Consider the following 22,614-nt stretch of genomic DNA (forward strand, 5'->3'; position numbering starts at 1 on the left):
ATGACAAGAAAAAAGTCTGGGCTGGGTGCAGTAACTCACGCCTGTAATCCCAGCACTTTGGGAGGCCTAGGCAGGTGGATCACTTGAGGTCAGAAGTTCGAGACCAGCCTTACCAACATGGTGAAACCCTGTCTCTACTAAAAATACAAAAATTAGCCAGGTATGGTGGCACGCACCTGTAACCCCTGGTATTCAGGAGGCCGAGGCAGGAGAATCTCTTGAACCCAGGAGGCGGAGCCAAGATTGCTCCATTGCACTCCAGCCTGGGCGACAGAGTGAGACTCCATCTCAAAAGAAAAAAAAAAAAAGAAAGAAAAAAGCCTGTACGCCGGGCGCGGTGGCTCAAGCCTGTAATCCCAGCACTTTGGGAGGCCGAGGCGGGCGGATCACAAGGTCAGGAGGTCGAGACCATCCTGGCTAACACAGTGAAACCCCGTCTCCACTTAAAAAATACAAAAAATTAGCCGGGCGAGATGGCGGCGCCTGTAGTCCCAGCTACTCGGGAGGCTGAGGCAGGAGAATGGCGTGGACCCGGGAGGCGGAGCTTGCAGTGAGCTGAGATCCGGCCACTGCACTCCAGCCTGGGCGACAGAGCGAGACTCCGTCTCAAAAAAAAAAAAAAAAAAAAAAAAAAAAAGAAAAAAGCCTGTACTTGTTCAGTACAGACACAATTTTTTCCCCAGTATTTTAAATCCAAGGTTGTTGAGTCCACAAACATGGAACCCACAGATATTGAGGGCCGACGGTACCTTATCGCATAAGCACGTAAGATGCACAAACAGGGACAAAATATAATGCTAGACCTCAAGGTTTCAATGGGGTGGAGTTTTGTTTTCAGTTCCTGTTGATGCGCAGAGTGGCAGGAGCCCTCTGCCTGTCTTGGGTGGGACTGCTCATGCCCGGGGTGATGCACTTGGCACCACATAGTTTTTCTTGGACTTGGCAAGGATTCCTTACGCATGATGCAGAACACGCCCTGCATCAGAGGTTCATGAGAAACTCAACAATGGCCTTTCTTCATCTTAACCAACCTATCGTTTAGGATTTACAGCTCATAGAGCACAAACACGTTCATGGTTGTATTTGATTTTCATGATGACTCTTGGAGGTTTCATCATTCCCATTTTACAGATCAAGAACTTGAGCCCCAGCACGATGTACAGTCACACTACTTGTAGAAATGGGGTTAGAGCCACTTCCCATGCCTCCATCTCCTAGTACATACTTTCTCCATTGCTAAAAGACCTTCACTCCAGCTCTTGAGTCCTAAAGAAGTCAAAAAAGGTTTATAGAATCCACACTGGACCAGGAGAGGCTTTCAAAAGCCAAGGAAGAAAAAAGTTCAGAGCCAAGGTCTCTGTCCCCATCCATTTTCTGTTATTTATAACAGAATACCTGAAACTGAGTACTTTATAAAGAAAAGTAATTTATTTCTTACGGCTACGGAGGCTGAGAGTCCAAGGTTGAGGAGCTGCATCTGGTGAGGGCCTTCCTGCTGCTGAGGACTCTGTAGAGTCCTAAGGTGGAGCAGGGCATCACAGGGCAAAGGGGATGATGAGTTAGCTCAGGTTTTTCTTTCTCCCATTATAAAGCCACTAATGCCACTCTTGTGATAACCTGTTAATCCCATTAATACCACTCCCGTCATGGATTAACCCATTCATGACCATAGAGCCCTCATGACTCAATTACCTCATAAAGGCCCCACCTCTCAATATACTGGGAATTAAGTTTCAACATGAGTTTTAGGGGAGACAAACATTCAAATCATAGCAGTATCTCAAATAAAGCCATTCATCTCTTACAACTGAGCAACTTTGGTGAATTTTATATTAGAAATCATTGTATGCAAGTAAGTATAGATAACTTAATAACAGTCCCACAGCACAATCCCAGTCTTCTTTCTCATGATAATGCGAGACTATCAGTAAATGTTTGAAACATGAAATTCCACTGTACATACCTTAAGATCTATGGACATAAATCTCTTTAAGTTTTTTTGGAGTCAAGAAAGAAAATGTGTAGTATGTGCTTGTTAAGATATGATCTGCCCCTTGTATGAACCACTTCCCAGAGATATTCTGGATAAACATCCTGTATGTAGTGTAGACATTCCATAAAGTAAAAGTCTCCAAACTTCTTTGATTGCACATCCTAATTGTAAAAGAGTTTGTGTGCATCCTCTAATATGTGTGTATTCATTTATAAATTGCACACATGTAGTACTGTACTAAAGTATCATAGAATATATAAAACATACAGAAGTAGAAACTTTAGAAGAATGATATTTTACCAGTCAGGATCTGCTTAATACTGAGCCATCCAACCCGGACGTCAATGGGATGCTGCAGTTAATGAAAGCTGTAGCTGCCCTCAGACCTCCAGGTCGCACAGTTCCGTACATTAAAAGGGCCGAGCTGGGCTGGGCATGGAGGCTCATGCCTGTACTCCCCGCACGTTGGGAGGCCGAGATAGGCAGATCACCTGAGGTCAGAAGTTCGAGACCAGCCTGGCCAATATGGTGAAACCCCGTTTCTACTAAAAATACAGAAATTAGCCTGGCACCTGTAATCCCAGCTACTCAGGAGGCTGAGATAGGAGAATCGCTTGAACCCTGGAGGCAGAGGTTGTCGTGAGCCAAGATCACACTGCTGCACTCCAGCCTGGGTGACAGAGCAAGACTCCGTCACAAAAAAAAAAAAAAAAAAAAAAGGCCAAGCTGGTGTCACAGACAGACATGTTATCAGTCAATGCAAGCACAGTGGAGAAAAGGCTCTCAGCATGGCCTTCCACACAGAGGCTGGGAAACGCACAGAAACAAAGCTGTGTGAGCGGAGGCTGGAGGCAGCCTCTTTTACTCCCTACAGGGGAGTCAGCAAGGCTAGAGGAAGCTGGGGTGCAGAGAGGAGCTAAGCCAAGCAGCCAGAAGACAGCACTCTCAGGACTGCAAGGGATTCTAGTGCAATCCCTGTCTTCCTGGGGCCCAGCTGTGTTCCTGCCTTTGGGTTGCAAGAGATGCTGTTTTGCTCTGTTAACGGAACCTTGGGGAACGCTGTGGCCCTCTGATGTTCTCTCATGGCTGGGCGGCAGGCATCTAAAGCTTGACCCCCAGGAGGAAATGTCCCGAAGATTTTGCAGATGAGCCCTGGGCATGCCCCTTCTCATTTGGTCCCTTCACTTTGCCATTACATCATTAAATGAACCACTTTTTTACATGCACCAGCTCAAGTTTCTGCTACAAGTATTGTTTCTATGTCTAACCGTAACTTAATCATGTGCTGCTCTACCATTGCGGTTGGAGAGCAATACATCAAAAGAATGATGTCTCCCACCTAGAAAAACGTGGACATGCAGAGTCTGGGAAAGATCACTGTGGCCCGATGTCAGGGCCTTGCCAACATCCAAGTCCTGCCTCTAGCCAAAGCACCAGGAGCACTCATTCAGCCACGGTTATACTCAGTGTATCAAATGTGCACCGCGGGCCAAGGTCATTGTTTAAAGGCACTGTTGCATATACACTCAGAATTTCAGTTACAGAAAGCTGTGTGCATCCTCTCATCCATCAGAAAATGTTTGTTTTTACATTCTAACTTTACAACTGACTGACTTTATTTTAAAAGAAAAATGAACTTGCAGGGCTGAGGCAGAAGGATCACTTAGGCCCAGGAATTCAAGGCCAGCCTGGGCAACATAGCAAGACCTCATCACTACAAAAAATAAAAAATAAATAAATTAGACAGGCATGGTGGTGCTTGCCTATAGTCCCAGCTACTCGGGAGGATGAGGCAGGAGGACTGCTTGAGTCCAGAAGTTCAAGGCTGCAGTGAGCTACGCTCCAGCCTGGGTGACAATGCGAGGCCTTGTCTCAAAAAGACTAAAACTAAAAAAGGAAAAAAGAAAAGAGGCATGAAGGAAAAATACATGTGCTAGGAAAGATGATGCCTCGTTCCAGGAGTGAAATCATCATTCTGGTTTCCATCTGGACCCTTTGGTCTGTTCACATTTTGACCCTGGGGAGCAACAATACGTCGCCCCTGCTCCCCCGACACCCAGTTCTCTCTCAAGCAGGCAGGAAGATTGCAGTTCGATTGAGGCAACAAGGCCAAAAGTGTGCAGATGATAATTTGGTCAGATGAAGCAAAGGAAGTATGTTTCTTCACTTAGTGGTTTGGACAACTTCAGAGGTCAGGGAAAATATTGCAGACCTTCTCCGAACTCATAGCTTAAACTTCTGCTCTGCTGTGATCTGACTCTACGACCTCAGCACCTAATTTCAAACACTGGTTTCCTACCCAGTCTTATCCAAACTGGCACAAAGGAGCCTTTCCACAGTGTCTGCCACACGTAAGAATGCGCTGGCCAATCCACCACAGCAGTGCCCAGTTTTGCATGCAACTGCCGGCACCTCTCCCCCAGGAAAAGATTCATATATTTAAGAATGACTTCCCAGGGCCCCAGTGCATGCCAAGCCTGCATTTTTACAAGGCGGGATCCTTCTACACGAATGTCCTTTTCTGCTAAATGGATCTAAATGGCAAACTGTATTGGCAGCGGTCAAGAACACCAGGGTCAGCCGGGACGCAGACAGCAGCATCCTGCCATTTTGCTGACCTAAGGATAAAGGCAGCCCGGGTTTTCTATTACACTTCATCTTGATCCTAGATCCAAACCAGCTAGTTGTTTACACCCCCGCCAACCAGTCGCAGCAAGGCTGGCATCAGCGTGTTTCCCATTTCTTCCCTTCTTCACAAAAGCCAGAACACAGATCCCGGGAGGCAACCATCTCGCTGCCCACGCCTCCACAGAGTCACGAAATAGACTCACCCTGTGTACCTTTCGGCCTGTTCAAGGGAAGCCTGTTTGTTAGCTGGGGTTACAGCTACGTTTCAATCTGGAGCTGAGTTCGGGGAGATACTATGACACAGTGAGAAGAAAAGAAAGAATGAACAGAAGGGCCCAATGGACAGAGGTCACGAGCTCAACTTTCTTGTCCCGCTTTCATGCTGGGACCTGTTCACTCATGGCAGGGTCACCTCTAAAGCCTCTGTGCTGCTCTCTTACGTTGCATCCCAGAGGAACAACGAGGACTTTTCTCCCCTACAGGACAGAACAGTCTATAAAGACTTACTGTTGTGTGCAGTCCAAGCTATTAAAAGTATAGATTTTCTGTGCTCTGGACTAATGTATCAAGAGCTAGCAGCCATTCATGGGAACAGTTCTGCAAACCTCAGTCACACCTGTTTTGGTCTTCTTGGTTCTTCCTGTCCTTTTCTAATTTAAGGAAGACAAAATCAAGAAAACCCACTACGGTAGAGCCCCCGGGAGGCTGAAATGTGAAACACAGGGCACACACACCTTAGGGAACTGAACCAGAAAACCGCAAAACACAGAAGCTGTGTAAACTATAAATTACAATAAATCCCAGCTCTCCCACAAACTAACTGTGTAGAGGAGTAGAATTTTGTGTTGGTGAGAGCCTGGGCTCTGGAATCAGACACACGAAATTCAAATATCTTCCTGGATGTCCCTGCACTTCTGTTCCCTCCATTCCCTCCGTTCCATAAAATGGGGCAATGGTGGCGCCTCCCTTACAGGGCTGTGGTGAAGATTAACGACAATGAGTGATTTGTCTTTTTGTGTTGAATTGTAAATGTACTTTATATCTGGATACTAGGCCCTTAACAGATATTTGATTTGTAAATATTTTCTCCCATTCTGTAGGCTGTCTTTTCACTTTCTTAATACTGTCCTTTAATGCACATAAGTTTTTAATTTTGATGAAGTCCAATTTATGCATTTTCTTTTGTTACTTATGCTTTTGCTTTCATGTCTAAGAATCCACTGCCAAAAACAAAGTGATGGAGATTTCACTCTATGTTTTCCATTAGAAGTTTTATAGACTTAGCTCTTATATTTACATCATTGAGTATTTTGAGTTGATTTTTGTATAAAGGGTATGCAAATGTGTAAGGAGGGATTAAACTTACACATGTGGATATCTGGTTGTCCCAACACCACTGGTTGAACAGACTATTTTTTCCCTATTGACTGATCTTAGTACTCTTATTGAAAATAAGTACCACACTATTTTGATTACCATAGTTTTGTAGTAAGTTTTGAAATCAGGAAGTGTGAGTCCTTCAACTTTGTTCTTTTTTTTTTTTTTGGATGGTGTCTCACTCTGTCACCCAGGCTGGAGTGCAATGGCACAATCTCGGCTCACTGCAAGCTCCGCCTCCCAGGTTCACACCATTCTCCTGCCTCAGCTTCCCGAGTAGCTGGGACTACAGGCGCCCGCCACCACATCCAGTTAATTTTTTGTATTTTTAGTAGAGACGGGGTTTCACCATGTTAGCCAAGATGGTCTCGATCTCCTGACCTCATGATCCGCCCACCTCGGCCTCCCAAAGTGCTGGGATTACAGGCGTGAGCCACCGCACCCGGCCTCAACTTTGTTCTTTATCAATTGTTTTAGCTATTTGGGGCCCCTTGCAATTCTGCATGTATTTGAGAGTCAGCGTTTCCATTTCTGCAAGAAACACACTTAGAATTTTGATAGATATTGCATTGAATCCGTTGATCACTTTGGGTAGTATTGTCATCTTACCCATAAGAAGTCTTACAATCCACGAGTAGGGATTTATTTCAATTTACTTATGTCTTCTTTGATTTCTTTCAGCAGTGTGAAATGTTTTTTAGTTTTCAGTGTATATGTTTTCACCTCTTCGGTTAAATGTGTTCCTAGGTGTGTTATTCTTCTGAACGCTATTAAAAATGGAATCATTTTGGTAATTTCAAATTGTTCACTGCTGGTGTAAAAACACACAACTTATTTTTGCATGTATCCTGTGACTTCACTGAACGTATTAGTTCTAGAGTTGTTCTTTGTGAATTCTTTGAAATTTTCTATATCTAGGACCACATCACCTGCAACAGAGATAGTTTTACTTCTTTCTTCTCTATTCAGATGCCGTTTACTTCTTTTACTTGCATACTTGCTCTGGCTAAGACTTCCAGTACTGTTAAATAGCCATGGTGAAAGTGGGCATCCTTGTCTTGTTCCTGATGTTTGAGGAAACGCTTTCAAGTCTTGCCGTTGAACAGGATGCTAGCTGTGGGTTTTTCACAAATGTCCTTTAACATATTGAGGCAGTTCCCCTCTATCTCTAGTTTCCTCAGTGTTTTTATCATGAAAGAGTGTTGGAATGAATGTGTCAATACTTTTTCAACATCAATCGAAATGATCAGGTGGTGTTTTTCCTTCACTCTATTAATATGGTGTATTACATTGATCCATTTTAGTATGTCAAACTATCCTTGCACTCCTGGAATAAACCCCATCTGCTCAAGGTGTATAATCCTTTTAATATACTTCTGGGTTCAGTTTGCTAGTATTTCATTCAGGATTTTTGCTTCTGTATCATAAGGGATATTGGTCTATAGTGTTCTTGTAATATCTTTGTCAGGCTTAATCAGTATAATGCTGGCCTCATAAAATAAATTAGATGTATTCCCTCCTCTTCTATATTTGGAAGAGGTTAAGAGCAACTGATGCTATGCTTCTTTAAATGTTTGGTAGAATTTGCCAGTAGAGCCATCTGGTTCTGAGCCTTTCTTTTGGGAGGTTTTTGATTACTGATTCTCCTTACTTGTTTTAAGTTTATTCAGATTTTTTGTTTCTTCATGAGACAGTTCGGTAGTTTGTGTGTCTAGGAATTTGTCTTATTTCCTCTAGATTATCTAACTTGTTGGCTTACAAATGATCATAGTATTCTCTTATAATCTTTTTCTTTTCTGTAAGGTCAGTAGTAATGTCCCATTTTTGTTTTTAATTTTAGTGATTTACTTCTTGACTCTTTTTTTCTTAGTAATGTAGCTTAAGGTATGTTGATTTTGTTGATCTTCAAAGAACCGACTTTTGGTTTCACTGATTTTCCCTATTGTTTTTCTATTCTCTCTTTCATTTCTCTTCACTCTGTATTTCCTACTATTTGTAACTTTGAGTTTATTTTACTCTTCTTCTTCTAGTTCCCTATGTTGTAAAAGTGGGTTATTGATTTGAAGTCTTTCTCTCTTTTTAATGTAGGTGTTTATGGCTGTAAGTTTCCCTCTGAGCACTGCTCTGAAGTTTTGAAATGTTGTGCTTTTGTCTTCGTTCATCTCAAGGTAATTTCCAATTTCCATTTTAATTTCTTCTTTGACTGTTGGTTGATTATGAGTCTACTCATTTTTATAATATTAAGAGAAAAACTTCCAATGTCTTAAGCCCTCAGGATTAATTCGTTCTGCTTTTTGCACCCAAGTTCCTCTTGTTAGGGCCCATTCTTGTCACTGGTTAACCAGGAAGCACAGTACCTTTGTTATTTTTAATAGGGACCATAAAATATTACGTTAAAAATAATTATCAAAGGTAAAATCAACTCTCATACAGATATAAAATGAACATGTTAAAGATTTTATTGACTTCATTATTAATTAGGGAATTAATAAGATGTTATAACCAGTTAAAAGGAGAAGTCAGAGAAGCATAAGTATATATGGAGTAAAGGAATGTTGAAATGAATTTACAAATATGAAGTTGGCTTTTCCTGAGGCTTGGAGGGGGCCATTTTAGCCATGCCAACAGACATTTTTGCATGTCTACAGGCAATAATATTATCTTGTGTTGCTACCAATTATCCACAACTTACAGAGGTATGAAATTGATCAAAGGCTACAATCAGATACCTTGGAAGGGTATGCTGTACACAATGCATAGTTTTCCACTGGAAATATTCAGTAATGTTTTCTGCTAATTCCAAATTTCCTCCGACTATGACATGGAAAATAAAAAGAGAAAAACTCCACCACTAAATAAAAATGTAAACTAAAATGAGGAAAGATGAATGCACCCACTGTGCACCATGATTAAAGCATCCACTGTGCCTACAGGGTCATATAGAGGAGGTAAGTGGAGCCTGGGACCACAGAAGATGGGTGAGGGGATGGCAGTGAAGTGAGTCAGCTGCCCACCTTCCCAACACGCACAGACCGCACCCGGGAGTCCACAGTTAGATCTGTCTGCAAACTGAGACCAACACTCAAAAGAGTGAGGTCCTGGAGGTGCCAAAGGCAGACAAATAAACAGACTTGGCTGCAAGATGGCGAAACATGGTGCTGCGGTGGCTTCAGCCAAGGTCTCCCTGTGGCTTCCCAGAGGGTGCTGGTGACTCAGAGTGTGTCAGGGATGACTAACAACTGGTTTTGCATGTGGCCTGAGAACGCAGATCCCCTGAAGCCCCAGGACAGGAAGCGTATCCGGAAGGGCCAGACCCAGAAGATTTCCCAAACCCACCCAGCACGCAACTCCATGTCCATCTGGGAGCTGTGACAGGGTGGCAGTTCGGGTGCTACCTCCCTAACCAACTAGCCCTCCAGTGAATCAACCCACCAGGAAATCTAGAAAATAACAGTAACTTTAAATACTTTTCAGATAGGCACTATGTAAACACTGAGGTATTACTATTTGAATTAAGGCAATACTTTATTTTCAAGTGATGGAGATGTTTATAATCCAGGTATTACGCTGTTTATTTTCAGTAACACATATTGCTTTATAGCTTTCAAGTACATTTAAGTTATTTGCACATCTGTTAATCATTCTTCCTCAGGTGCTGGTCATGCCTATACAGGGAAGGTGACCAGACAGAACTGAAGAAATAAAAATCAAAAAACTCAAGAAAATAAATTATTTCAAGCAAAACTTTTTCAATCAAAAGTCACTCTAGGGGCTGAATTCTTAAAGCTTTGCCACATGTCCTCATTTCCCTTGGTACAATGGCATTTCAGAGCCTGTTGACACCGCTTTCTAAATGGACAAGTCCAAACTGTGTTTGCTACAGTCCGAGAATATCAACATATTGAAAGACAGCTTTGAGTTTTTAAAGTCCTGCTATACTTCACTTGTGACTCTGAAACACATTCATGCTTTAGTGGACTGGATTTTTTAGAAAAAGAAGAAGGAAAAGGAGAAGGAGAAAGGGCCACGTTGTGGCTCCACCCCTGTGCCACTTGCTGCCGTGAGTTTTCCTGTTACTTTTGGCCAGGGAGAAAGCACTCTCAACAGGTCAAGCCAAACTGTCTGGAGAAGGCTGTCTGCACTGCTCAGGAGTAAAAGAGAAGGATTTCATTCCCTTTCCTTCCCACATCAAAGAGGGCACTCAGGGAGGAAATAAACTGTAATTGGGCATGAGCCAGCAATCAGACAGCCCCCTTCCTCAGCCTTCCCCATCCCCGCCCCTCCAAAATAAAATAAATGGACATTATCCTCATCTACAACATTTATGAATAGAAACATCTTTTATTAGAAAACAAAAAGCCACGAAGAAGAAAACGCATAGAACGTCCCTAGCGTGGAAACAGGCCGAGCCAAGCAGCCCCCACACTCAGGCTGGCGCTGAGAACTGAGGTCCCTTCCTGTCTGCTTGAACGGGACTTGCTATTCCTCTGTCTCATTAGCATGTCTTTGCTCTTCCGGACCATCCGCCCAGACAAATGGGAGGACTGTTCCTGCCAGCAACTTCCCTGAAGGCCCATCTACTCTTCAGTAGGAAGCAGCAGAAGTTTGCCCCTAGGAGTCGTTGAAGTCCTTGAAACCCTTGCTTGCTGTTTCCAGCAACTCTGCGCTGCAGTATCGCGATTCTTACCCAATCCTCACCAAGAACCTGCTTTGAAAGACCGCCTTTAATCAAAGTTGCAATTCTCAATCCAGTCTGACCTTGCCTTTCCACTCAGAGACCTGCCAGCGCTTTGCCGGGTGGCCTTCCCGGAGACCACAGTGACAGTCAACTCAAATCTGTCTTCTCAACGGCCTGTGCTGGGAGGGCTGGGGACACCGTGAGGCAGGACAAAGGGCAGAGAGCAGCAGCCCTGTGACACCACAGGCCAGGCAGCCACTTTGGGAAGCCACTGACTCACTTTCCCTGGCTCCCTCTGGGTCCCTGGGGACACTGCCACACCAGGAAGCCTGGATGGGGCAGTGGATGAGGGGTATGTCCCGCTCATAAAGGAGACAGAGGAACCACACAGGAAGTGAGGCGAGCATTTCCAAATGAAATCTCCACCCTGGATGGCAGGCCTGGGTTCACGGGAAAAGTCAAGTGCCCCTGAGGGGGCTGCTGGAGCAGCAGGATGGCCTAGCAGTAGCCTCCACCCCTGCCCACAACCCTGAGATCCAGCTGAGGGCTGCCATGGACACATACGTGCTGCACACAGGCTGAGAGAGGCTGGCACAGGTGCAGGACAAGGGGTCCTACCGGCCCCTTCCTCCCAGCACAGAAAGGACTTCCCACTGGACAGATGGTGCACGGCTGGCAGGAAAGCTCCATCAGCTCTGACTCTGTGACTCCAGCCCTTGTGATACATCCACAGTGGTTTTGTCTTGGTCACTTAGCACCAACACACCAACACCCAACTCTGAAGTTCGCCACAATCCGGGGCACCCAGAGCAGTTGCCTTTTTTTTTTTTTTTTTTTTTTTTGAGATGGAGTTTTACTCTGTTGCCCAGGCTGGAGTGCAGTGACGTTATCTCGGCTCACTGCAACCCCTGCCCCCCAGGTTCAAGCGATTCTCCTGCCTCAGCCTCCCGAGTAGCTGGGATTACAGGCAGCTGCCACCACACCTGGCTAATTTTTGTGTTTTCAGTGGAGACGGGGTTTCACCATGTTGGCTGGGCTGATCTCGAACTCCTGACCTCAAGTGATCCGCCTACCTCGGCCTTCCAAAGTGCTGGGATTAGAGGTGTGTGCCACCATGGTGGGCCTAGAGCGGCTGCCTCTTACACTATGCAGCACACAATGCCCCCGCAGGAGCCGCCAGCCTCAATGCAGCCTCTGCCAGGGGTTTTCCCAAGTCCAGTATCTTACACAATAGGGTCTTGCTTTAAGAACCCAGAGGCCACTTACTACAAGCGAGGAAGGCACTGCAGTGTGTTCTGCTACTGCTGACCATATCAAAGCCCCCTGGAGGCACCTCTGCCGTCAGAGACCCCTGTGCAGCAACTTCCATATGTCATTTCCCAAGAAAACCTGTTTTTCTGTTTGCCCCCTTTATTCTAGCATTGGTATGATGTGGACAGAAGACGTGTGAGCATAGTATGACCTGCTTCTGGGTAACATTAACCCACCAAAAGCATTTTTTTTTTCTTTTTTGAGATGGAGTCTCACTCTGTCACCCAGGCTGGAGTGCAGTGGTACAACCTTGGCTCGCTGCAACCTCCACCTCCCGGGTTCAAGCAATTCTCTTGCCTCAGCCTCCTGAGTAGCTGGGATTACAGGTGTGCGCCACCACGCCCAGCTAATTTTTGCATTTTTAGTAGAGACAGGGTTTCACCATGTTGCCAGGCTGGTCTCGAACTCCTGACTTCAAGTGATCCACCATCCTCAGCCTCCCAAAGTGCGGGGATTACAGGCATGAGCCACCATGCCCAGTCAAGATAATTTTAAATTTTGCATTTGGAGAAATATAAATAAATTTACTGTAAAGAGGTGTCATCCTGATGCAATAATGCAAATTAAATCAGGTTCTGAGCAAACTGGCTTGTTTCACTGGAAGCGTTAGGTAAGTAGGTGGTTTCTATGATTCATCCTAGAGAAGAAGGAACAAATGAACTTTTACTGAAAACTTATCACATGACTGGCATTATCCTGGATGTTCTCACAATACTTGTTACAATGACTTTGTGAGATAGTTATCATTACCAGTCAATCGGCACATCAGAGAGGCTCAACAGCGCAACTGAAGGCCACACAAACAGTATGTGAGGAGTCACGATTCATTTGTTAGGCTGGTCTAACTAGAATCATGGAGCTCCTCTCGTCACCCCAGGGTCTAAGGTAAGAATCAGCTGCAAGTTTGCAGATCAAAGCTCTAGTCAAGGAAGACACAACTGGCCTGGCAGTGTCCTCATTGGAAAATAAAAGATGCTTAGGAGAGAAATTGCTGGGGCTCTGTGATACTCACTCTCCCTTTCAACTATTAGAAAAAGAACCCTGAGTTTTAGCTGGGCCCTTGGTTACCCAGCTTACAATGACGTTTTCCCATCTTCCTTGCAGTCAGGGGTGGCCATGTGACCAGCTGCTGGCACACAGGACAGCAGAGTATACAATGTGATGGCCCCACAAGCCACCAAACGAGCCCTGAACCAGACACGAAGAGGACTGAAAAAGCTGAAGTCACTATACTCTGCGATCTCCTGTTTCAGCAGCTTAGCCTGTATCCTCATCAATGAGGTGTATCTAAGAAACTTAAAAACCTGTGCTTTACTCTCCATAGGCTGAGGTCATCTGGATAGTTTGTTTGATTTACTTTTTTTTTTCTTTTAGCACATTACATCTTCCCAAGCGGTAAATTCATTCTGGACCCTGAGTCTGAATTCGTACTAATTCTTTTTTTTTTTTTTTTTTTTTTTTTGAGACAGAGTCTCACTTTATCGCCCAGTGGCGTGATCTTGGCTCACTGCAAGCTCCATCTCCCAGGTTCACACCATTCTCCTGCCTCAGCCTCCCGAGTTGCCGGGACTACAGGTGCCCACCACCACACCCAGCTAATTTTTTTTTTTTTTTTTTTTTTAATTTTTAGTAGAGACGGAGTTTCACCATGTTAGCCAGGATGGTCTCGATCTCCCGACCTTGTGATCTGCCCGCCTCAGCCTCCCAAAGTGCTGGGATTATGAGCGTGAGCCACCGCACCCGGCTGAATTCTTACAAATTCTAAGGCAGTGAAATCCAAATTTACGAGATTTATTGATATAGTATGCCACTATATCATGCATTACAATCCGTTTCTTTAAACTCATATTCTTTCCAATGTTTTTATTTGGAACATGCCCCTGAGTAGAAAAACAAAATGTTTTTTCTCCTACTCTACTCTCACAACACAAAATGTCTGTGACCAAATGTACAGGAGGTTTTCCCCACACACCAAGCAAGCCATTGATTCTTCAGTGGACACCAGCTGAGTCTTCTCTCGTTCAACTCAATTGTGAAGCTACCTGCCTGGAGATAATGTCAGATCCCACAGTGCGAGGCTGAGTCCTACAAGGAGGCCTTCTCCTACTCCACAGGCCCAGCACATGGAGGAAGGTGTCCTGTGCTTCTGACTGATTGGCTGCAAATCAGGGTTCCCATGACCCCTTTCTCAGATTTGATTAATTTGCTAGAGTGGCTCACAGAACCCCGGGAAACGCTTACTGACGTTCACCAGTTTATCATAAAGGATGTTACACAGGATGCAGATGAAGAGACTTGTAGGGCAAGGCATGTGGGAAGGGGTGTGGACTTCCGTGCCCTCCCCAGGACGCCCCTGCACCACCCTCCAGGAGCCTCCACATGTTCAGCTATCCAGAAGCTCTCCGAACTCACCCTTTTGGGTTTTTATGGAAACTTCGTGATGTAGGCATGCCTGATTAAACCAGTGGCCACTAGGGATCAACTCAACCTTCAGCCCCTTCCCTTCCCTGGAAGTCCCTTCCCTAGAGGTTGGTGGTGGCGCTAAAAGTCCCAACCTCCCATCTTGCCTTGGTCTTTCCAGTGTCCAGCCCCATCCTAAAGCTGCCAACCTGGGGGCTGCCCGCTCTCAGTCAATCACGAGCAGGCAAAAAATGCTCTTCACTCCAGAGATTTTAAGAGTTTTAGGAAACAGGGATGAAGACCAAATATACATTTCACAATATCCCACCACTCACCCCACATGTAGCTCCTCGCCAGGGGGTCTGTCTGCCACGCTGGTCTTGCAGTGGCCCAGGTGTCATTAAGTCATTGGAACCAGGACTGTGCTGGCACTACTGCCTTCCATGTTGCAGTTGGCCTTCAGCTGCTGCGTCCACGCTTACCCATTAAAGGCCCATGGGGTTGCCACAGCAGCAAGCATCATTTAAATGCCGGCCGGCTGGCTGCCTGCCAGAACCAAGTTGTTGGTAAGCCTGTCTTGTTGGTTAGCGTGGGAGGCAGACAAAACTCTCTTTATGACTATTCAGTAACAAGAGCTTTTAAAAGAAGCAGAAGGGGGTGGGGTATCTGTTAGAACCCTCTGACCTATTTAGAGACCCCTGCTTGGTTTCCTTATGCTATGGACTATTTCAGCCCCTCCACGCATAACCAACCATCATTACTTGAGATTATATAATGGGCATAGGACAATTTTCTCTAGCCTGCAATTTTCTGCCTTCCTGACAACCTATAACCAATCCAAGATTGATTCACTGTGACACCTGGTGCTAACCCATGACCAGAATAATAAACACAAGCAATTCACTGTGGCGACTCATTTCTGCAGAAGAGCCGCAGGAGAGGAGGACAGTCATCTGCTCATTAGTGTAGCAGATAAGTAACTACATTATTTCCCCACCCAACACCAAGCAGCGTATGGAAAACAAATAGTTTCACAAAGGAAAAACAGCTTTATACTCTAAATATTGAATTGCAGATGCCCTATTATACCACCGACTCAGCCTCTACTACAACGTAAATATATTTATATTCTATATAACAATATATTTATAGTACATATTTACATCATGTATGTTACATAAGGAAACTGTGTGTGGGTGTGGGTGTGCGTGTGTGCACGTGTGTGAGTGTCACCTGCTACAGAGGCATGGTTGGGGTGAATCTTAAATTGAAACAGATGGAATCTCCAGCTACGCTGACAGAAGAGACTGCTATAGAATTAAACTGACATATGAAACTGTGCTTTTTGGCTGGGTGCGGTGGCGCAGGCCTGTAATCCCAGCACTTTGGGAGGCCGAGACGGGCGGATCACGAGGTCAGGAGATCGAGACCATCCTGGCTAACACGGTGAAACCCCGTCTCTACTAAAAAAATACAAAAAACTAGCCGGGCGAGGAGGCGGGCGCCTGTAGTCCAGCTACTCGGGAGGCTGAGGCAGGAGAATGGCGTAAACCCGGGAGGCGGAGCTTGCAGTGAGCTGAGATCCGGCCACTGCACTCCAGCCTGGGTGGCAGAGCAAGACTCCGTCTCAAAAAAAAAAAAAAAAAAAAAAAAGAAACTGTGCTTTTTATGGTATCTGATTGGAATTTTTATGGGCTTGACCTTGTCGCAGGGGCAGAATCTGTCATCCATGGAAAGTCATAAAGCTGAGTCACCTTGGCACACTGTTCAAAACTCATTAACCGATCCTCTGCTAGACACAGAAATCTATTGATCCATTTTTAAAATTGGTACATAAAACATTTATAAGTGTAAATATGTAATAAATTTTAATAGCTATTTGAAAGAGATAATACATATTTGAAAACAAAAATAACGAGTCCTTGCCCCTACCACCCAATTACATCCGAGAACACTCACACCAAAAGCTTTTCAAATGACAGGGGCAAACTTGGAAATTTACCACAGAATAGTACTGTGCTTTTAAAATAAATTAGCATCTTCTAATACAAATTACACAAAATTTACAAAGCAAGTTTTTTTACCACCACAATCTGAAGGCTTTTTAGAAACTGTAGGCATAACTCACTCAAGACTTCTATTGCTTTCGGCAAATCTTATTATTAATAAACATTTGCTGAATTGACTTTGGATATTTGATGTGATATTACACAATGAGGAAATAATCACAAAATACTCCCAAGAGGAATGCCATTATTTTGATGTACAGAGTCATCAAGGGGTTTACAAATGAACAAAACCAAATTCACATACGCTGGGAAATCTCAGCACTGCCAATCAACAAATGAAAAAAGGGAGGTGGGAGGGCGGGGGCTTCCCCACAGTCACCAGAGAAAGTCCCTGCGCTCCAGCATCCAGCACCCTGAGCATCATCTGGGAGGGAGGCCCAGCCAACTCTGGTCCTCAAAGGTCTGGACAGGGAATGAGATTAGCAGCAAAAGTGGGCAGTGCAATTCTAGGGCAACAGTTTTAGGTTTAGGATCTACATGCTAGAATCAAAAGGAAATGTTTTCAGGCTAGGCATGGTGGCTCACATCTGTAATCCCATCACTTTGGGAAGCTGAGGGGAGAGGATCACTTGAGGCAAGTAGTTCAAGACCAGTCTGGGCAACCTAGAAAGACCCTCTAAAAAAATTTTTTTTAATAAAAAATTAGCCAGGCATGGTGGTGTGTACCTGTGATCCCAGCTACTTAGGAGGCCGAGGCAGGAGGGTTGTGTGAGCCCAGGAGTTCCAGACCAGCCGGGGCAACCTAGTGAGATGCCATCTCTGCAAAAATTTTAAAAAATTAGCTAGGCGTGGTGGTGCATGTCTGTTGTCCCACCTACTCAGGAGGATGAGGCAGGAGGATCCCTTGTGCTCAGGAGTTCAAGACTGCAGTAAGCTATGACCTCACCGTGGCACTCCATCCTGGCTGACAGCAAGACTCTGCTTAAAGAAAAACATGTTTTCATATTGGCAGAGAAGATGTTACTGATTTTCTACATCAAAATGATAATGAAAGAAAAATTGCCCTCTGCCCAAGCTGATCTCGAACTCCTGGGTTCAAGCGATCCTCCCACCTCAGCCTCCCAAGCAGCTGGGATTATGGGGCATGCACAATGGTGCTCAGCTTACCCATTTTTAAAAGAAGAAATAGGCGCTCAATACCTTAAGAGACTTTGTAGAAACCTTCCTCTTTGTCTGGCATGCCATCCAGACTGAGGAAAAGCTGGAAACTTCAGGGCCACGCGAGCCACAGCCACAGCCACATCACCAAGTGCAGAAGCAGCGTGGAGGCTGTGGTAATGCTGGTGGTGTGCATCACCACAGGATCAGCTTTGACAAATGTCACCCAGGTTATGTGGGAAAGTAGGTGTGAGGCATTACCACTTAAAAAGGAAACAGAGCTTCAGCCCAACCGTCAACTTTGACAAGCTGTGGACTATGGCCAGTGAGCAGACACAGGTGAATGCTGCTAAAAACAAGACGAAGGGCTGGGTGCAGGGGCTCACGCCTATAATCCCTACACTTTGGGAGGCCAAGGCAGGCGGATCACTTGAGGTCAGGAGTTCAAGACAGCCTGGCCAACGTGGTGAAACCCCGTCTCTACTAAAAACACAAAAATTAGGCAGGCGTGGTGGCAGGCGCCTATAATCCCAGCTGCTTGAGAGGCTGAGACAGGAGAATCACTTGAACCTGGAAGGCAGAGGTTGCAGTGAGCCTAGATTGTGCCACTGCACGCCAGCCTGGATGACAGAGAGAGACTCCATCTCAAAAAAAAAAAAAAAAAAAAAAAAAACACCACCACCACCAAGAGGCTCCTCCCATCACTGCTATGGTACAACTAAGATACGACAAAGTTCTGGGAAAGGCAAAGCTCCCAAAGCAGGCTGTCATCGTGAAGGCCCAATTCTGATGAGCTGAGGAGAAGATTAAGAATGCTGGGGGGCCTGTGTCCTGGTGGCTTGAAGCCACATGGAAGGAGGTTCATTAAATGCTAAATACTTTTTAAAAACAAAACAAAACAAAAAGAAATGGATATGGAGAGAATAAAGCCACACACAACTTGTCTCTCCTCTGGCACACAGTGCTGAGGTGCCAGAGACTCGAGTCCTTCCCCGCCCCACTGCTTCCCCACAGGGGTGGCTCCTCGGGCCCCGCTTTGTCCATCATACCTGGGGTCTTTTCTGCACCCTGCCTGCCTCTCCTTTCTGCTGTTCCTCACCTTCACTGACAATTCACCCCTCCACGCCTGCAGACAGCCTCCCCAGGCTGCCACGTGCACGTCTTCAAGCCGCTTGCCACATTTCCCACCTGTCCCTAGCCGCACCCACCTTGTGAAGGTCTGAGCCTCGTGGAGCCAGCGTTAGAAACAGACCTTAGGTCCAACTCCTCATCTGGCTCTCCGATTTCAAACACTTAGACTTAAACTTACATAAAAGGCCAGACTATTTTGAACTATTCTTTTCAACAAATTTGAACAAACGTATGAGGTTGAAGCCTACCCCAAAAGAAAGAATGCTTCAAAGCACCTTCAACATTTCATTTCAATGTTCATTAGCCTAGGTCTTCTAAGAGGTTTACATGGGAAAGACAAAGCAATGACTTTTCTAGCTAAACATGAAAAGACTGCTTGAAATTACAAAGACATGCAGTCAACTCAGGTGCCCATCAACAGTGGACTGGATAAAGAAAATGTGATGCATTTACACCATGGAATACTATGCAGCCATAAAAAAGATAATGTCCTTTGCAACATGGATGGAGCCGGAGGCCGTTATTGTAAGTGAATTAATGCAGGAACAGAAAACTAAATACCACATGCTCTTACTTATAAGTGGGAGCAAAACCTTGGGTACATTTGGACACAAAGATGGGAACAATAAACACTGGAGATTCTAAAATGGGGGAGGGAGGGAGGAGAGCAAGGGTTGAAAAACTACCTATCAGGGGAGGAGAGCAAGGGTTGAAAAACTATCTATCAGGTACTATGAGGTACTATGTTCACTACTTGGGCAACAGTAGCATTAGAAGCCCAAACCTCATCACTATACAATATGTCCATGTAATAAACCTGCACATGTATCTCCTGAATCTAAAAAAAAAAAAAAAGCCTGCCATGGATGCTTCCTATTGGGTGGCTCCCAGCAGGTGCTTGGCAGACATCACTCAGCCCAGGACCACGCCTGCCATCTCCCTCCACCACTGATCAAAATGTTCCCGTGTAAAATGCTATGCTGGGCTTTAGAAAATGCCTTCGTGTCCATGCCCCCATGAAGTGGCCACTCAGCTCTGTTGAAACACCTCCTATGACAAAGAATTCAAAAGTCCCATACTCGAAGCTCCTCAGCCATTTTTCAAATATCGTCAAAGCAGTCGCATGACATCCAGCACCACACCAGAGCCCCCAGCACTGGGAACCACCCTCCAGGTAAAACAGTGCCTCAGGGATAAGGACTTCCCCCTTCCTTGTTCAGGACACTCACACTCCAGTAAACAAAACCGGAGAGTGGGCCAGCCTTGGTCACAATCATCCTCTCGGCTCACCCTTAGCTCACTCACAACTTAAACTCGTGAGTTTTAGCCCATGTTCTCCTAGTTAGATATGTAATGCATCCTGTCCCTGTTCAGGAAAGGCAGCGGGCGTGATAGCTTCACAGCACAATCGCTGGAGTCCACGGGCCAGGAGGTAAGAACAGGTCCTGCCATTTACTGGCTGCGGGGCCCTGAGCAAGTATTTAACTTCTCCAGGCTTCCATATCAATTGCACAATAGTGACAGGAAGGGCAACACCTCACAAGGCTGTGACAGTGCAGGGAAGGAGTTCGTCCAGTGTCAGTATTTAGAGTGCGATAGATACTAGCTCTTATGTACCTGAGGACCTGAGTGCATGACCTTAGTTTAGCCTGCCTGCCTGCCTTCCTTTCTTCCTTCCTTCCTTCCTTCCTTCCTTCCTCCCTCCCTCCCTCCCTCCCCCCCACACCCTGCCGCCCAGCTTTCATCTCACATAACTGGGCACAGGTTCCCGACTGTGGGGCACGCCTCTCCCATATAACAGAACACATTTTCTCCCCTCTTTGCATTTGTATTAATAGATACTCCCCTCTTTTCAGTTAGGAGGAATTTGACCCATGCCAGCAAAATTCACCTATTTTTACCAGCCAAGCCCTCCCTCCCCAGTAACTATGCCTCCTCTTTTTTTCTAGTCTCTTCTTTCTAATAGCTACTGCCTCAAATTTCAAGGATCACTAGAAAACAATGATACAAGGTCTCCGAGGGAGTCTATGAGGGAAGGATGGGCAAGGGTTTGCAGACAACGGAGAGGCTGGCTGCAGAAGGGCTGCAGATGGTGTCTGAGCCCAAGAACCTCATCAACAGAGCAGGGAACCAAGGCCGTGGTCCCAGCAGTCTTGTCCACACCCACCTGTGGACCGAATCCTGGAGGGAACCAGGGCCCAGGAAAATGGAATGAAGCTTGGAGTTTGGGCTGGGTCTCCAGGCAGAGAATAGGAATGAGAATTCTAGGCCGAGCTATTAAGCAGAATGAAGGAGAACCTGGGCTTCTAGAATGCCTGTGGATACTGAATGCCTGTGGATACTAATAATGATTCAATGATTGTGATAGAGTCAAGACATTAGTGTCCTATCAAAGCCTTCCTAATGTGCATCCATGGAGGATAGGCAAGGGTTTGTCCCTCAGAGCATACACCATATATGCCACATCTGCACACATCAGATGGTTCTAACCTGGTGGGAGGAGTGCCGCCCTCACAGCTCACTGCTTGGGAAGAGGAAGGATCCAGGATCTAGGATCATTTCCAATATATTGCATGTTAAACTCAATTTATTCCTAACTTGTAGAGTCACAATTCCCACTGACTTAGCAATTTCTGGATTAGCTCCAAAGGAAGTGATCCCACTCACAACAAAGTGGAAAAAATAAAGATTTACAGCATGGACAACGCCCAAGTGCTGTGTGCAATGGAAACTGTCTAACCCACCATTCCATTTGCTTGTTTTCTACCGCTGATCCAAACACATCAGAATCCAGAGCCAGGTGCCACCCGGTGAAAGCTCAGCTCATCACCACTGCTTCCCTTAACCGACCCTCAAGTTTCAGTCCTGCAGCAGCCACCCAGTGAATTCAATACAGGTCATGCTCCAGGTTATTATGCTCAGCAAGAGGAACATTAGCACAGACGACGAAAACTCGCAGTAACTCAGCACCCAGCAAAACTCTCGTGGGTTTACAGTGGCTCAAACAATACTGTTGCATGAGGAAAGCAATGCATTCATTCAGACTCCAGCCCATGGTGTTGAAGGCACCCTGCAAAGTTCAGCGCCAACCAGCTGATTCCTTCAGGGAATTTTTAAATTTGCCTGAGATGTTGTCACTTTATCATGACAGTGAAGGGGAGAAGGGAAAAGAAAGTCCTTGCAGTAGCACCAAGCACTAGAGAGAGGTGAAAGACATGGCTGTGGTGGAGGGCATGGGCTCTGGTGTCAGACAAGCCTGGGGACAAGTTCCAGCACCCACCTTCTCACTGCATGCCCGCACCTAACCCGCTAACAGGGCCGTTGTGAGGACCAGAGATTGTGAACAGAGCACTGAGCATGAACTAATGTCACCACTGGGTCTAATGTATTCCGGGGGAGGATTCTGCCCTCTGCTCACCTGGCTGCAGCCCTGTCCTGCTGCAGTGGGTACAGGACTTGGGCCTCTGCCACTGGGGAGGTTTCTCTGGACACAGAGCAGACCTAGGGCTCTGATGAAACCCCTGCCCCAGGGGCCCAGCCTCAGCCAGTGACAGGCCCTCTCCTTGTTGCCTACATGCGTGTGGCTCCACGTCCCCCTGGACGCAGATGGTCTGGTGCCTGCACAGGCAGGGCAGAGACCATGCTGGATGAACCCAAGAGCTCTGAGGGCATTACAAGTGACCGGTGCTCCTGGGGAGAGGAATGGCAGAGCTGAGGGAGATGGAGGCAGGGCATTGTTTCTCGCTGTTCATCCTTTGTGTCTTCTGCATTTTGTCCTCTGCACACATAAATATATAAAAGGGAAAGTGAATGAAAAATGCAAACCTACCTTTGCAAATGGGTGCAAATTAAAACTTGTCTGAGTTCAATTCCCATCTGTTTGGGGGAGGAGCTTATTATCATAGATGAAAAAGCAAATTCAGGCCAGG

General features: G+C 45.8%; 1 protein-coding gene and 1 pseudogene across 1 annotated transcript in view; one reads left to right on the forward strand and one right to left on the reverse strand.

Annotated features, from left to right (window-relative positions):
* Nucleotides 1-22,614, reverse strand: part of RAB31 (RAB31, member RAS oncogene family) — a 155,019-nt gene that overhangs the window by 108,930 nt on the left and 23,475 nt on the right. The window lies entirely within an intron of this gene.
* On the forward strand, nucleotides 17,635-18,422 carry LOC115895525 (annotated as a pseudogene).

Source organism: Rhinopithecus roxellana, chromosome 21, assembly GCF_007565055.1.
Source record: "Rhinopithecus roxellana isolate Shanxi Qingling chromosome 21, ASM756505v1, whole genome shotgun sequence".
In the NCBI taxonomy this organism is placed as follows: domain Eukaryota; kingdom Metazoa; phylum Chordata; class Mammalia; order Primates; family Cercopithecidae; genus Rhinopithecus; species Rhinopithecus roxellana.